General features: G+C 47.9%; 1 protein-coding gene across 3 annotated transcripts in view; it reads right to left on the reverse strand.

Moving 5' to 3' along the window:
• Positions 1–7,635, reverse strand: part of cntn2 (contactin 2) — a 160,898-nt gene extending 153,263 nt beyond the window's left edge. For 2 of the 3 annotated variants that reach the window (XM_086011082.1, XM_086011081.1), the window contains exon 1: positions 7,410–7,627. The gene's annotated coding sequence lies outside the window, so the exon portion shown is untranslated. Of the gene's footprint in view, positions 1–7,409 lie in introns of all 3 variants that reach the window. The other variant, XM_086011083.1, reaches the window with a different exon arrangement.
• Positions 7,636–14,779: the final 7,144 nt, after the last annotated feature.

Here is a 14,779-nt window from a genome sequence, read left to right on the forward strand (position 1 = left end):
CTCTGTGGGAGAGTTAGGGTATTGGAGAGATTGGCTTCAGTGGAAGAGTTAGGGTACTTGAGAGATAGGCTTCAATGGAAGAGGTAGGGTACTTGAGAGATGGGCTTCAATGGAAGAGTTAGAGTTCTATAGAGATGAGCTTCAATGGGAGAGTTAGGGTACTGGAAAAATGGGCTTCAATGAAAGAGTTAGGGTGCTGGAGAAATGGGCTTCAATGGAAGAGTTATGTTACCGGAGAGATTGGCTTCAATGGAAGAGTTAGGGTACTGGAGAGATGGGCTTCAATGGGAGAGTTAAGGTACAGGAGAGATGGGCTTCAATGGAAGAGTTAGGGTACTGGAGAGATGGGCTTCAATGGAAGAGTTAGGGTACTGGAGAGATGGGCTTCAATGGGAGAGTTAGGGTACTGGAGAGATAGGCTTCAATGGAAGAGTTAGGGTGCTGGAGGGATGGGCATCAATGGAAGAGTTAGGGTACTGGAGAGATGGGCTTCAATGGGAGAGTTAGGGTACTGGAGAGATGGGCTTCAATGGAAGGTTTAGGGTACTGGAGAGATGGGCTTCAATGGGAGAGTTAGGGTACTGGAGAGATGGGCTTCAATGGAAGGTTTAGGGTACTGGAGAGATGGGCTTCAATGGGAGAGTTAGGGTACTGGAGAGATGGGCTTCAATGGAAGGTTTAGGGTACTGGAGAGATGGGCTTCAATGGAAGAGTTAGGCTTCTTTAGAAATGGGCTTCAATGGAAGAGTTAGGGTGCTGGAGAAATGGGCTTCAATGGAAGAGTTACGTTACTGGAGAGATGGGCTTCAATGGAAGAGTTACGTTACTGGAGAGATGGGCTTCAATGGAAGAGTTAGGGTTCTGGAGAGATGGGCTTCAATGGAAGAGTTAGGGTTCTGGAGAGATGGTCTTCAATGGAAGAGTTAGGGTACTTGAGAGATGGGCTTCAATGGAAGAGTTAGGGTACTGGAGAGATGGGCTTCAATGGAAGGGTTAGCGTACTGGAGAGATGGGCTTCAATGGGAGAGTTAGGGTACTGGAAAGATGGGCTTCAATGGAAGAGTTAGGGTTCTATAGAGATGGGCTTCAATGGAAGAGTTAGGGTACTGGAGAGATGGGCTTCAGTGGAAGAGTTAGGGTTCTATAGAGATGGGCTTCAATGGAAGAGTTAGGGTACTGGAGAGATGGGCTTCAATGGGAGAGTTAGGGTACTGGAGAGATTGACTTTGATGGGAGAGTGAGGGTCCTAGGGGGATTGACTTTGATTGGAGAGTGAGGGTCCTAGGGGGATTGACTTTGATGGGAGAGTGAGGGTCCTAGAGGGATGACCTGAATGTCTTTTTCTTAACCTGTGACTATTTGTGTTGGATATTGACCCAATTAACAGATGAGAGAAAGTTAGTCTTATCACCCTTATGTTTCCCCCTCCAAAAAGGCAAAATAATAAAGGGGCAGCACCCAGTAAAGGCACAGAAAGGGAAAGGAGAGAAAATGCTCCAACTAAATGTCAAATTCAGACACTGAACCCACCAAATATCCGGTCTAATTTTTTCAGAGAGGCTGAAATTGAGAAGCAATACAATTCTCTATACTTCCTAAACCATCCAATCTAATCTTATCCTTTAGAGAGCGTGAAATGGAGAACAGTACCACACCCCAACAGTGTCTGGTGTCCGATCTGACACCTGCAATTGACAGATGTTTCAATCCTCTATACTCTTACCCCTCTCCTGACCACCCAGTCTAACCTGATCCTTCAGGGACCTTGAAATTGACAGCCATTGTAATCCTCTATGCCTGCACTAGCCTTTCAGTAATAAGACTTTTTTTTAACATTCCTCCTGGGATAAATGTATCCCTTTTCACAGCAGTTTCCGGATTTTATACAACACTTCCTCACTCTGACGGAAGATATTCATTCATTGACCACTTCACTTATAACAGACAAGGAGAAACCCACTCATCGACCTTCTCACTTGCATTCACATTCTCCCAATCTTGGTCTACCAAAGAAAGAACTTGCATTTATATAGCGCCTTTCACGACCTCAGGACATCCCAAAGCACTTTTAGGAAACGCAGCAGCCAATTTGCACACAGTAAGGTCCCACAAACAGCAATGTGATAATGACCAGATCATCTGTTTTTTAGTGATGTTGATTGAGGGATAAATATTGACCAGGACACTGGGGAGAACTCCCCTGCATTTCTTCGAATAGTCCACCTAAGATGGCAGATGGGGCCTCGGTTAAATGTCTCATCCAAAGATACGGCACTGGAGATTTAGTGCTGAAGTCTCTGGCGTGGGGCTTGTACCCACCACTTTCTGACTCAAAGGCAAGAGTGCGACCCACTGAGCCATGGCTGACATCATGTCATAGATCAAGTTAGACCACAGTTTCAGTCAATGCTACACACTTGCACCTTCATGACGATGCAAACTGTACAATGTAGTTTGTCAGCAAAGTTGTCCAAATGGAGCCAAGGCAGAGAGAGATCATCTGAAGGAGGTAGCACAGTACCTCTTTGGCTTTGTTCTGCAGTAGAATACACACATATAGAGCTCCCTGGCCAGCGGGCAATGCGCAGCTGGCAGTATAACTCAGATGTAACATGTTGCTCCATGCATGTACCAGTCTCAATCTGCTGTGTGCAGAATGACAAACCCGTGCAGTCAACACCCTTATGGACTATTTAATTTATTGTCAATAGGTTGCAAACGCGCACTCCTATTCCATGTCTTCACATCTCCGCAGTTACCTGCTTTTGTGTGTGCACTGCAAGATTGAAAATCGTGCTTGGGAAGCCCAGAATCTGCAGCTGTTATCTTTCAGGCCATTTAAACTTTGCATAGGATTTTACTATAGAAGTAATGTTCTCATTGCACGGTCCCAAGGGAGCAGGGCTGAAATAGCATTCTAATCTACTTCAGTAGAAAGAGGAAAAACACAACTGAATATATGGATTCTGCATCTATAGCAGGGCAGGGACGGACATGGGCCATGAGGATCTTGTCCCCCGTTTGCTCAGTAATCAGCTACGTGCTCAAACATCGTCACGACTTTTTCTATTTTGTAAGTGGAAAGAAATAAAGAACTTGCATTTCTGCAGCGCCCTTGCACAACCTCAGGGTGTCCCAAAGCGCTTTGCAGCCAATGGAGTGTTTTTGAAGTGCAGTCACTGTTGTAATGTGGGAAACATGCACAAGCAAGTCACAGAAACACCCGTTGTGTCACTGGCTCCTGACTTCACTGGTCAAAACAGCCCTCTGCTTTTTTACATCCTCCCTCTCAAAGCAAAAAAAAATAAAGTTTTGTCAACCATATCCTTCTCGAGCGGGTGCCCCCTCCCAGGTCATACATTTGAACAAAGCGCACTAGACTGGGAAGATCCCCGGTTTGATCCCGACACACATAACTGCTGTTTGCGGGATCTTGCTTTGCACAAGATGGCTGGCGACATAACAACAGTTACTGAACTTTATAAATTATTTCATTAGCCCCAGTGTTAACTCAGGGTGGGAATCGGACAGGTTGGGGGGGGGGCGGCAAAGGCCGAAGCGGGCGTCAAACTGCCCAGACCTCGGCAGCGTAAGGCCCACATGATTTTAGCGCCCGAGCCTCATCTGCATGCCCAACCCCCGGCGCCCCCCCCCCCCCCCCCAAGCGAGGTGTGTCAGCTGACCAGCGGGCAAGAGCAGAATGTTGGGCGACAGGTGGTTGTGGTGGGGGACCAATAAACCCGTCCCTGGCTCTCAGGTAAGGTGCGGGGAGGAAGGGCCTCACGATCGGGGGTGGTGGGGGGAATGCCGGGGGGGGGGGCGGTTGGAGGAAGAGAGCACGGGGCAAAGAATCACAGAATCATAGAATAGTACAGCACAGAAGGAGGCCATTCGGCCCATCGAGTCTGCGCCGGCTCTTTCGAAGAGCAATCCAGTTAGTCCCACTCCCCCGCTCTTTCCCCATATCCCTGCAATTTTTCTCCTTCAAGTATTTATCCAATTCCCTTTTGAAGGCTACTATTGAATCTGTATCCACCGCCCTATCAGGCAGTGCATTCCAAATCCTAACCACTCGTCGTGTAAAAATGTTTTTCCTCCCGTCGCCTCTGGTCCTTTTGCCAATCATCTTCAATCTGTGCCCTCTGGTTATCGACCCTTCAGCCACTGGAAACAGTTTCTCTTTATTTATTCTATCTAAGCCCTTCATGATTTTAAACACAAGGAGGCTATCCTTGCGGGGCCCAGAGGAGCACCCCTGGCCAACACTTATCCCTTAACCAACATCACTAAGATCTGGTCATTATCACATTGCTGTTTGTGGGATCTTGATGTGTGAAAATTGGCAGCCGCATTTTCTACATTACGACAGTGACTCCACTTCAAAAAGTACTTCATTGGCTGTAAAGCACTTTGGGATGGCTTGAGGTCATGAAAGATGCTGTATAAAAGCAAGTTCTTCCTTTAGTTCTTCTTAAGATATCTAGAAGTGATGGCAAAGGAGCTATCTGACTGCAGAGGCTAGATGATCGCTAAAGTATGACAGGAATCGAGTAGTTTATAACTATCAGACCCTGAGGATTTATTACAGCCTTGTAATCAGTATCTATTGTTTTTGTACAGGGAATGTTACTGTGTTCAGGGTGAAGTTCTGTACTGACATGGCCATCAGTGCGGTGGGTGGAGAAGCAGCTGTTGATTCATCCCACCCCGTCCACGTGCAATGACATGCGGCAATTGCAGGCTTAATCGAGACACAATCTGGGACTGATTCACAGGTGCCGCAGCAGGCCCAGAATATATTCCAAAACTCATTTAAATGGCACTGTAATTTTCTTTTCAGATTTTTTTGATGGGCTACTGGGAATAATCTATCGCAAGGTTAAGATGACATGAGGTTCATGGGTTGTGAGAGTGGTGTCAACAGCACGTTGAATACCAAGCTAATGGAGTGAGATGAAGTAAGGTGGGAGGAAACGTTTGTGGAGCTTGTGGCGCAAGTGTCGGCAGTGGCTCAGTGGGCAGCACCCTTGTCTCTGAGTCAGAAGGTTGTGGGTTCAAATCCCACTCCAGAGACTTGAGCACAAAAATCTAGGCTGACACTCCAGTGCAGTACTGAGGGAGTGCTGCACTGTTGGAGGTGCTGTCTTTTGGATGAGACGTTAAACCGAGGCCCCGTCTACCCTCTCAGGTGGACGTAAAAAATCCCACAGCACTATTTCTAAGAAGAGCAGGGGAGTTATCCCCAGTGTCCTGGCCAATATTTATCCCTCAATCAACACCACTAAGACAGATTATCTGGTCATTATCACATTGCTGTTTGTGGGAGCTTGCTGTGCACAATTTGGCTGCCGCGTTTCCTACATTACAGCAGTAACTATACTGCAAAAGTACTTAGTTGGCTGTAAAGCGCTTTGGGATGTCCGGTGGTTGTGAAAGGCGCTATAGAAATACAAGTATTTCTTTTAAATACCAGCATAGACCTGTTGAGCCGAATGGCCTGTTTCTGTGCTGTAACTTCTATGTAAATAGGGTCAATTTGCAGCCAATTTAACAGTAAAAGTGCCTTTTTCAGATTGGCTCCCATGAAAGGGTCTGAAATTCTTTGGGATTCTCATGGAAAAGGGGGAGAGGGGGCACCGATAATACAGCATAGAACCATTCAGGGGGCACTCCATGGGGGAATCTCCCATTTCCCATATGGCCAGTCCTCCCCTGTTCTCTGGTGTTGCATGTTAATCACCGATGACTATAGCACAGGTTGCATTGCACCGTTTGATACATCGCCACACTTAAAATCTCCAAATCAGTTTAGAATGTAAAGAAAAAAATACAGCCAGTCGTCTGGTGTCAGCAGAGTCTTTTTTTCGTGGCTTGCAAGCCAAAATTTCTCTTTGCAGAGATTTGGGAGGTGATGATGTCATCACTGTGCATTTAACATCAACATTGCTGCCTCAAGCATGGAGCACAGCCCATCCTGCTTGATGGAGAGAAGGAGAGGGAGAGGCAGAAAGAGGGAGAGAATGAGAGAGAAAGAGAGAGGGAGAGAGATAACTGAGAGAGAGAGGGAGAGAGAGAACGAGAGAGAGGCAGAACGAGAGGGAGAGAGAACGAGAGAGAGGCAGAAAGAGAGGGAGAGAGAACGAGAGAGAGGCAGAACGAGAGGGAGAACAAGAGAGAGGCAGAAAGAGAGGGAGAGAATGAGAGAGAGAGAAAGAGGGAGAGAATGAAAGAGAGAGAGAGACATAAAGAGAGGGAGAGAATGAGAGAGGGAGAGAGAATGGGAGAGAGAGAGAGAGAGAGAATGAGAGAGGGAGAGAGAATGGGAGAGGGAGAGAGAATGAGAGAGAGAATGGGAGAGAGAGAATGAGAGAGGGAGAGAGAACGAGAGAGAGAGAGAGAGAGAATGGGAGAGAGAGAGAGAGAAGGAGAGAGAATGGGAGAGAGAGAATGGGAGAGAGAGAGAGAATGAGAGAGAGAGAGAGAATGGGAGAGGGAGAGAGAGAATGGGAGAGAGAGAGAGAATGGGAGAGAGAGAGAGAATGGGGGAGAGAGAGAGAATGGGGGAGAGAGAGAGAATGGGAGAGAGAATGAGAGCGAGAGAGAGAGAGAATGGGAGAGAGAGAGAGAGAATGGGGGAGAGAGAGAGAATGGGAGAGAGAGAGAGAGAGAATGGGAGAGAGAGAGAGAATGGGAGAGAGAGAGAATGGGAGAGAGAGAGAGAATGGGAGAGAGAATGAGAGCGAGAGAGAGAGAGAATGGGAGAGAGAGAGAATGGGGGAGAGAGAGAGAATGGGAGAGAGAGAGAGAATGGGAGAGAGAGAGAATGAGAGAGAGAGAGAGAGAGAGAGAATGGGAGAGGGAGAGAGAATGGGAGAGAGAATGAGAGAGAGAGAGAGAGAGGGAGAGAATGGGAGAGAGAGAGAGAGAATGGGAGAGAGAGAGAGAGAGAGAGAGAGAAGGAGAGAGGGAGAGAGAATGGGAGAGAATGAGAGGGAGAGAGAAGGAGAGAGAGAGGGAGAGAGAATGAGAGGGAGAGAGAATGAGAGAGGGAGAGAGGCGGAAAGGCTGCTTGCTCCATATAATGAAACAGGTGCTGGGGAGGATACTGTGTAAATGCTGACACGATGGGCACTGGCCCTGCCTTTTCACCCCAGCTGTTTATTGCAGGCTAACGCTCCGAAATATACACAGGAAAGATACAGGGGCCTTTAAATATAACAAACACTCCCACTAAACGCTTCACTCCTGTGCTTGCTGTCTCAGTGCTCCCTGATACAGTGCGCTGCAGCTCAAGCCAGCAGCAGATCAGTGACACTGATACAAGGCAGAGGCTTTAGCTGTGCATTAAAAAGAAAATCAGATCTGTTCAATAAGGACATGCACTGAATGAATTGAAAAGAACACCCTACCTTTTTTTTGGTGAGATCTGGAGCATCAACAGAGTCCAGCAGCCCTCGCTCGCACGCCCGCCCTTGAAGCAGAGTAACAGCCCTTCTGGGTTTTTTTATTTCCCCCTTTTCGTAAATGTTATTCAGAGCCCTTCGCATGTGTTCCGCCAGCACTGCAGCAACTGCACTAGGATGTGCTCCTCCTCCCAGCAAACGTAGCAGCTCCTCGGAGCCTTTCATTCGCTCAGCCTGAGGACCACTGAGAGGAGCCCTTCATGCATGATTCATGCACTGACAGTTTCTACAGCATTTTGTTTCTCTCTCTCTCTCACACTCTCCCTCTCACAATCCCCCTCCCTCACACTCTCTCCCTCTCTCTCTCTCTCTCTCACACTCCTCTCTCTCTCACACTCCTCTCTCTCTCTCACTCTCTCTCTCTCACTCTCCCTCCTCTCTCACACACTTCCTCTCTCTCTCTCACACTCCCCCTTTCTCTCTCACACTCCCTCTCTCTCTCACACACACTCTCTCTCTCTCACACAGTCCCACCCTCTCTCTCTCTCTCACACTCCCGCTCTCTCTCTCTCTCTCTCACACTCCCTCTCTCTCTCTAGCGCACTCGGTCTCACACTCTCTCTCTCTCTCTCTCTCTCTCACACTCCCTCTCTCTCTCTCGCACACTCCCTCTCACACTCTCTCTCACACTCCCTCTTACACTCCCTTTCTCTCTCACACTCCCTCTTACACTCCCTTTCTCTCTCCACACTCCCTCTTACACTCCCTTTCTCTCACACACTCCCCCTCTCTCTCTCTCTCACACACTCTCTCTCTCTTTCTCTCACACTCCCTCTCTCTCTCTTTCTCTCACACTCCCTCTCTCTCTCTAGCACACTCAGTCTCACACTCCCTCTCTCTCTCTCACACTCCCTCTCTCTCTCACATGCCCCTCTCTCTCTCTCACACACTCCCCTCTCTCTCGCTCTCTCTCTCTCACACTCCCTCTCCAATTCCAATTCCAATTCAAATGCTTTATTGGCATGAAAGTTTACAGAGAACCATATTGCCAAAGCTTACATAGCAAAAAGGTACAGTTTTCCAACATTCTGTAGGTGTCAATCGATTTGACATTTGTTGGGTACATACAATATTACTTTTAAACAATATTAATTTTAAACAGTCTTTGTACTTCATTTGGTACATTCAATATTAATTTTAAACAGTCTTAATTTTAAACAGTCCTCAGGTTGTGACATGTTGTTACATATTTGGCCCCAAGGTATGGTCTGTCTCCTTCTCCCAGGACTAATCTCAATTTTGACAGGTCATCCAATTCTTTGAAATCTGGGGTTGTTTGGCTTAGCTTGTTGAATAATATGTTTCTTGATGTGTTGAATTTTTCGCATTTAGGAGGAAATGCATTTCTGTTTTCAACCTCGCCGGCCAGACATTGATCGCATATTCTATTCTCTCTAGGCTGCCAGGATTTCTTGTATCTGCCTTTTTCAATTTCCAGTTGGTGGTCGCTTAGTCTGTACCTGGTGAGGGTCTGTCTCTGTTTTGTGTCTCTGATGGGTCGTGAGGTAGTCTGCCAGTTTATTATTCTCTTTTTAGGGCCCGGTAACATTCTAATCTGCTTTGGCTTTCGGTTATTTTGTTCCAATGTTCCAGGTAGGTTTCTTTGCATTGTTTAATGATTTGGTTCACTCGGATTGGTGTTTGGACGGCTGTGTTGGTCTGGGGCTGGTCAGGGTCCGGCTGAGTACTTAGTTTCAGTAGCAGCTGACTCAGGGGACTCTTTTCTGGGTTTAGCTCTTGGGTCTGAAACGCTTTGAAATGAAGGGTGTCTGGGGAGCTAGATTTGAGGTGATTTAGGAAGTTTAGTGCTCGTTTTGGATGTTTATTATCTCTCTCTCTCTCTCTCACACTCCCTCTCTCTCTCTCTCACACGCCCCCTCTCTCTCTCACACTCCCCTCTCTCTCTCACACACACTCCCCTCTCTTTCTCTCTCTCTCTCTCTCTCACACACTCCCTCTCTCTCTCTCTCCCTCTCACACTCCCTCTCTCTCTCTAGCACACACTACCCTCTCTCTCTCTCTCTCTCTCTCTCTAGCACACTCGGTCTCACACTCCCTCTCTCTCTCTCACATGTCCCCTCTCTCTCTCTCACACTCCCTCTCTCTCTCTCTCTCTCACCCCCCCTCTCTCTCTCTCACACACACACTCCCTCTCTCTCACACTCCCTCTCTCTCTCTCTCACACTCCCTCTCTCTCTCTCTCACACTCCCCTCTCTCTCTCTCTCTCTCTCTCACACACTCTCTCTCTCTAGCACACTCAGTCTCACATGCTCAGGTTGCCAACCCTCCAGGATTGCCCTGGAGTCTCCAGGAATTACAGATGAATCTCACGGACACTGCTCCGAGCAAAACCCGGGAGAAAAACAACCTTGTTAAAAAAAAATGGTGTAATTTTGTTCATTTTCTTAGTTCATTGGTTATAAAAATATTGGAAATCGGGGAAATAAAGGCTGTTCGACTGGGCGGGGCGGTTGGAGGTGAGAGATCATGTGATGAAAGCTCCTGGAATACGTACAACCAGAGTTGGCAACCCGATCTCCCACCCTCACACCGAATCTGCTACAGGCTGTCACTTCTGTCTCGTTTACTCAACATGGGGTAGGAAGATCCCTTGCCCTGTTTATGAACAGATATTGAATGCCTCAAAAAAGAGGCTGTGCCCCAGATTGAATTCAATCCTTTTCTACACTCTATGGAGCGGCTGGGCAGTGCCTGATGTGTGACTTACATTAAATATCCCAAGTATTGAATTTTTAAAAATTCATCCTGGGACGTGGGCGTCGCTGGCAATGCCAACATTTATTGCCCATCCCTAATTGCCCTTGAGAAGGTGGTGATGAGCCGTCTTCTTGAACCGCTGCAGTCCGTGTGGTGAAGGTGCCCCCACAGTGCTGTGAGGGAGGGAGCTCCAGGATTTTGACCCACACAGATCTGCTTAAATTTAGAATAAAACCAGAAAATGCCGGAAATACTCAGCAGGTCAGGCAGTATCTGTGGAGAGAGAAACAGAGTTAACGGGGTCGATTTTCATTGACCCGTGGAGTCGGGATTGGAGGCGTGCGGGGGGGGTTAAAGTCCCGAATTCAGGGGTCCCGACACGCCTCCATGTAAGTTTCAAAGGAGGCGGGTACCCGCCCCGCACTGGGACCCGCCGACCCGAGGCGGGAAGGGATTCGTGCCAATTAACTGCCTGTTAACAGGTAATTAACAGGCAGTTTTTAGCCTAATCCCTATTTTAAAGCTTGAAGCCTGGGATTCCCGACAGCTCCAAACTACGCCAAGTTAGAGGAGTCGGGCCGTTGGGTTGAAGAACTTGGAGGGGTCGAGATGTCGGTGTTCAGGTGAGTGATGTGTGCATGAGTGCAAAGGTAAGTGTGTTTGGTGTGTCTAAAGTGTGTAAAGAAGTTTAAATGACCTTTTCTTACCTTTTCAGCCTTCCTTCCTTTAGGTTTCAGGAGTCCATCATCTCACCAGCACAGAAAGCAGAATGGCTGCGAACTGTCAAAAGTGACAGCCTGCAGCTTTCTGTGTCGGTGAGATTTCTAACTGAGTCTGTGGAGAAGGACTCAAGTTAGAATTAAGACTGTCAGTGTTTCACAGCTTCAAACAGCTGTGAAACACTGATATTTCATCTGTCAAAAGGTCTTGACAGATGAAATTTCAGTCTGTGACGTCACCTGTTGCCGAGTGGCCCTTAATTGGCCTGCTGAGCCCGCTGGGCAGGCTCAACAAGGTCAATCAAGTTAAAATCGCGTGGATTGGCCGCATCTCGATGGAGGCGGGACTACAACCCCGAAAGTTGTAGTCCCGCCTCCTTCCCGACTTCTGAATGAAAATCACCCCCAACGTTTCAGGTCGATGACCCTGATGTTTAAATTTAGATTTGCCTCGCTCTGTTTGATGTGCCGTCACCACTGGGGCAGCAGCGAGGATGATACAGTTGCCCCCAGGATAACAAAAAGAAGCTGAAAGGTAAATTGCCATCTCGCAAGCCACTGCTGAAGGGTGCGGCACCCGGAGAGAACGGGATCCCGCTCAGCTCTGGTACCCCTCACTCAGTTGAATAGCCGGCCAGCATTCCCGCTATAGCTTCACCTCTGAAGAATGGCCTTACTTTGAAGATTCCGGAAGTCCAAGGAAACATTACCCAGAGCTGTGTCGTCTGTGGCTCAGTGGGCAGCGCACTCGCCTCTGAGTCAGAAGGTTGTGGGTTCAGAGTCCCGCTCCAGAGATTTGAGCACATAAAGCTAGGCTGATGCTCCCAGTGCAGTGCTGAGGGAGTGCTGCACTGTCGGAGGTGCCGTCTTTCGGATGAGACGTTAAACCAAGGCTCTGTCAGCCCTCTCAGGTGGATGTAAAAGATTCCATGGCACTATTTCGAAGAACTGCAGAGGAGTTATCCCTGGTGTCCTGGCCAATATTTATTCCTCAATCAACATCACTAAAAACAGATTGGGCCAGTAATTCCTGTCCCAACGCGTGAGTACGGTCGGGGTAGTCACGCGTCTGGCCGGAGGAAATGCCGGTTTTCAGCATGCACAGCGCATGCGGGGAAAACCGGCATTTCCTGTCCTCTGAACGAAGGGGTTCAGGGGCAGAACGTGCGCGACTGCACAGTGCGCAGTAAAATTCCTTTTTTTTTTCAAAGTTGCGCGCGTGTAAAGGCCTCCAGTCTTTACGCGTGGAAAAACAAGACGTAAGTATTTAGTTTTTCAGGTAAGTGGGCTTTTAGTAGAATGTAGAATTTTTTTTCCCACAGATTTGTTATTTTTAAGGAATTTACAGGATGGTAAGTTTAGTTTTAGACCCTATTTTTAAAAAATTTATTTTTTCAAAAAATTGATTAATTGTTTAAAACATTTTTAAAAACTTATTTATAGTTATTAGAATCAGTGGGATGTTTTTACAAATTTTATTTAAAGTTAAAGTAGTGTTTTGGCAGCCCATACTTTTCATGAGTTTGACAGCTCTTACTGTCAAACTCATGAATGAATTTCCCCTCCCCTGATTGGCTGCACAGTGCTCACCTGATCCCAGTCGGCACATCGCACTAACTACGCCGCTGGATCAGGTTAGCACAGCGCGCCGACAGCTGAACCGGGCCTGTGACAGGAAGTGCAAGCAGGCCCGGGCTTCAGATGTCGGCGCGTAGGGTGAGTGCACATCGGGGGCTTGCACGCGCGGCAAGCCCCCGATCTAATTTCAGGGCCATTATCTGGTCATTATCACATTGCTGTTTGTGGGAGCTTGCTGTGTGCAAATTGGCTGCTGCGTTTCCCACATTACAACAGTGACCACACTTCAAAAAGTACTTCATTGGCTGTAAAGCGCTTTGAGATGTCCGGTGGTCATGAAAGGCGCTATATAAATTCAAGTCTTTCTTTCAGAGTCAGCACGTTCAGGAGAGGAGGGGGAATTCTCTACCCCAGAGGGCAGTGGACGCTCAGTCATTGAGCATATTCAAGGCTGAGAGCGATAGATTTTTGGACTCTAAGGGAATCAAGGGATTCGGGGATCGGGCGGGAAAGTAGAGTTGAGGTCGATGATCAGCCATGATCTTATAGAATGGCGAAGCAGGCTCGAGGGGCCGTATGGCCGACTCCTGTTCCTAATTCTTATGTAGGAGGGAGAAGGGGGAAGAAAGGAAGAACTTGCATTTCTATAGCGCCTTTCACAACCTCAGGATGTCCCAATGTGCTTTACAGCCAATGAAGTACTTTTTGAAGTGTAGTCACTGTTGCAATGTGGGAAACGTGGCAGCCAATTTGCGCACAGCAAGCTCCCACAAACAGCAATGTGATAATGAACAGATAATAATTTTTTTTTAGGTGTTGGTTGAGGGATAAATATTGGGCAAGGACGCCAGGGAGAACTCCCCAGCTTTTATCGAAATAGTGGCTGTTGGATCTTTTACGTCCACTGAGAGGGCAGGCGAGGCCTCGGTTTAACGTCTCATCTGAAAGACGGCACCTCCGACAGTGCAGCGCCCCCCTCAGCACTGCACTGGGAGGTCAGCCTAGATTATGTGTTTGAATCTCTGGACTGGGATTCTGAACCCATGAGCTTCTGACTCAGAGGTGAGGGTGCTATCACTGAGCCACAGCTGACATGGGAAGAAAGATGAGGAGGAGGATGGGGGTGGGAAGAAAAACCGAGAAAAACAAATCGACACCTTGTGACACACCTTTTTCCAGCTCCTCAACCGTTAAAATAGCGTTACAACCGTTACTAAACTGCCACGAGCTGCATGAGACAAGACGCCTCGATTTAAAAATTCCTTCCATGGCCTCGCCCCTCACTATCTCCATAATTTGCTTCAGCCCTAGAACCCGCTGAGATCTCTGCGCTCCTCCAATTCCCGCCTCCCCGATATTAATCGCCCCACCATTGGCGGCCGTGCCTTCAGCTGCCTCGGCCCTGAGCTCTGGAATTCCCTCCTTAAACCTCTCCGCCTCTCCGACGAAGGGTCCTCGACCCAAAACGTTGAATCTGTTTCTCTCGCCTCGATGCTGCCTGACCTGCTGAGTGTTTCCAGCAGCTTCTCTACCTCTCTCTCCTCCTTTAAGATGCTCCTTAAAACCTAGCAATGTGACCAAGCTTTTGGTCACCTGCCCTAATATCTCCTCTTGTGGCTCAGTGTCAAATTGTGTCTGACTACGCTCATGTGAAGCGCCTTGGGACGTTTTACTATGTTAAAGGCGTTATATAAATGTAAGTTGATGTTGTTGGTCTCTTCTTCTGGGGAAAACATCTGATTCCACTTGCCATCTCCTCTCCAAAAAACTCCAGCCAGGATAGGGAGCTCACTTGGACACCACGGCATAAACCCACGCCCCCATGCTATTCGGTAATATGGTAATAACGCCCATAGAGTCATAGAGTTATACAGCACAGAAAGAGGCCCTTCAGCCCATCGTGTCTGCGCCGGCCATCAAGCCCTGTCTATTCTGATCCCATTTTCCAGCACTTGGTCCGTAGCCTTGTATGCTATGGCGTTTCAAGTGCTCATCTAAATGCTTCTTGAATGTTGTGAGGGTTCCTGCCTCTACCACCCTTTCAGGCAGTGAGTTCCAGATTCCAACCACCCTCTGGGTGAAAAGTTTTTCCTCAAATCCCCTCTAAACCTCCTGCCCCTTACCTTGAAACTATGCCCATTGGTTATTGACCCCTCTACTAAGGGGAAAAGTTCCTTTCTATCTACCCTATCTATGCCCCTCATAATTTTGTACACCTCAATCAGGTCCCCCCTCAGCCTTCTCTACCCCAAGGAAAAGAAGCCCAGCCTGTCCAGTCTCTCTTCATAGCTGAAGCACTC

Source organism: Somniosus microcephalus, chromosome 18, assembly GCF_052327205.1.
Source record: "Somniosus microcephalus isolate GS21.2 chromosome 18, FLI_Smic_1.0, whole genome shotgun sequence".
Taxonomy (NCBI): Eukaryota; Metazoa; Chordata; class Chondrichthyes; order Squaliformes; family Somniosidae; genus Somniosus; species Somniosus microcephalus.